At 40.5% G+C, this 2,188-nt stretch overlaps 1 long non-coding RNA gene across 1 annotated transcript; it reads left to right on the forward strand.

Moving 5' to 3' along the window:
- Window positions 1-698: 698 nt before the first annotated feature.
- LOC106523622 (uncharacterized) lies at window positions 699-1,432 on the forward strand. Its single transcript, XR_001310916.1, has 2 exons — window positions 699-948; window positions 1,023-1,432. It is a non-coding gene; the product is annotated as an uncharacterized LOC106523622 (long non-coding RNA).
- Window positions 1,433-2,188: the final 756 nt, after the last annotated feature.

A 2,188-nucleotide genomic window follows, 5' to 3' on the forward strand; every position in this document is an offset into this window, starting at 1 on the left:
TGGCAAGCCATTTGTGTATTTATTAAATATCCTTGATGTAAGGCACCATTTTCCCATTTGTTAGGCATCATTTGTTTTGGAAAAAAAAGTGCATAAAGAAATGTACAAATAGCTTGCCACAGTATGTTTTGTAGACCCTCTGTGGCAAGCCATTTGTGTATTTATTCAGCATCCCTATCAGGCYTAATTTTCCCATTTGTTAGGCACCATTTGTTGGGAAAATGGTGCCTAATATCAGGGATGTTAAATAAGTGCACTAATGCTTTACCATACYCTATTATGTAGTGAAAGGAAGAACTCAGTGCACCTTTCTGTGTTGAGAGATAAGAACAATCAGAATAAATACTTATTATTMCTGCTCCAGGTGATGACTCTTAAAGCCTACAGTGTGCAGAAATTCATCCAGCTGATACAAACGGTGGCTCAGAGAAGCTGCAAAGCTTTCTGCATCCCTTTTCARGAGAAGGCCGAGAGCTGTCCAGGTAAATAAACCGCTTATGGTAACAATTTGGCTCGGCCATATTTTTAGAAACTGAGTTAAATACAGTTTTACTTTCCCTCCATTAATCTTATTGTTTCAGGATAGAGAGTGGATGACAAACAGCCGTTTAACATCATTAAAAAAATATATTTTCTGTTGCTTTTACAGTTCAGACACCTCAACCCAGGGAGCAYAGTACAAAAGGTAACCTACATTTTTATTCATCTGGAATTTCTGTTAGAACTCTACGTCACTCTGGGGGAAAAAACAACTTCCTATATTTAGACTCTCATCCTCATTTTACTTCAACATTTCACTGACAGAGCTCCTCCAACACTCGCCGTCAACCGTTTTTATTGTCAACATCAACAACTCCACCCTCACGGACTGCGTCATCGGGGACAGCTTCCCATGCGCGCCGCCTGAACGGTGCCCTCTGATGCAGGAGCCTCAGCTCCAGAAGCCCGGTGAGTCACAGCTCCACGCCGCACCTCGCAGCCATTTCTCTTCACAGCCATCTAAACCCGTCCACGTGTCGCAGGTCAGCCGAGGTGCAGCTGCTGCTARGGTCAGCAGGGGACCACAGAGACCCCGCCTCCGGCGCTTCCCCACCCTCACGGACAGCGTCTAAACATCAGCATCCACGGCTCGCGCCTCAACTACGTCATCATCGGAGACAACAACCGCATGCACATGGAGCTGAGTGAGCTCGACTGAAACAAGGCGGTGGAGCTGTGTGTGTGGCAGGATCCCAGCACAAACAGTTTCACTTCTCCATTTTGTTGTTCCCATTTTTACGATTCGGTTCAGAGCCAAGGAAATGCTGGTTCATTTCACGTGGATTTGTCAACCCGTTGATTTTTTTTTTTTTTTACCTTCTGACATCCTTGCTTCTGCTCTGATCTCATGACARGACTTCTATGAAACTGTCATTACAGCGTTGTAAAAAAATTTAGCACAGTCAAACGTAAAGAACAAAGTCCCTTCGAGTTGTGGCTGTCGCTGTTGTGCAACACCGGGTCTTCCTGCCTCTGTCAGCGGTGAAGGTTGTGGTGAGGGGGGAAATTTTACTTGGCAGGGGTTGTGATGATTCATTTCTCTGTGATGGATATAGAAACTGAGTTTTGGAGGATTTATTTTCTCKGGAACTTGTTTATTACCTGTAACTGTAAGCCTATGATCATAAAGTTATGATTCAGTGTATGACCTGTGGTCAGTATTACAATATGTATTGCTAAATAGGATTATTTCCCTGTTTTTAGTGTTAAACTGTCAGTTTGATATTTCTGCTCAAAACAAGCTGCACAAATGAAAAAAAAAGAATTATTGGATTTTACTTAAATTCATGTCAGTGGTTAAAACTTTTTTTTATGTATTCTTCTTGTTTGTATAACTGTTTTAGAGCTTAACCAAGGATTTAATCTGACTTTTTCTAAAAGATCTGTGTGTATATTCACTCTTGTTTTATGTACTGTTCTRGTATAAATTGTAATTAGACAGTGTGAAGGTGCTACTGTTGGGGTTTTATTTGTATATTTATTCTGTTATTGTTTGTGTTGTGTACATTCTCTTCTGATGCACTCATTTCATCAGTTAACTTTCTTTTATTCTTATTTTATTTATCTTTTTCATATTTAAAAATGAAAAAGTCTACAAACTGAAATTCTTCTCTCGTGGTGTTGTTTGAACAAGTGTTAAAGCAAAGTT

The sequence above is a fragment of the Austrofundulus limnaeus genome, unplaced genomic scaffold (genome assembly GCF_001266775.1).
Source record: "Austrofundulus limnaeus strain Quisiro unplaced genomic scaffold, Austrofundulus_limnaeus-1.0 Scaffold161, whole genome shotgun sequence".
Lineage (NCBI taxonomy): Eukaryota > Metazoa > Chordata > Actinopteri > Cyprinodontiformes > Rivulidae > Austrofundulus > Austrofundulus limnaeus.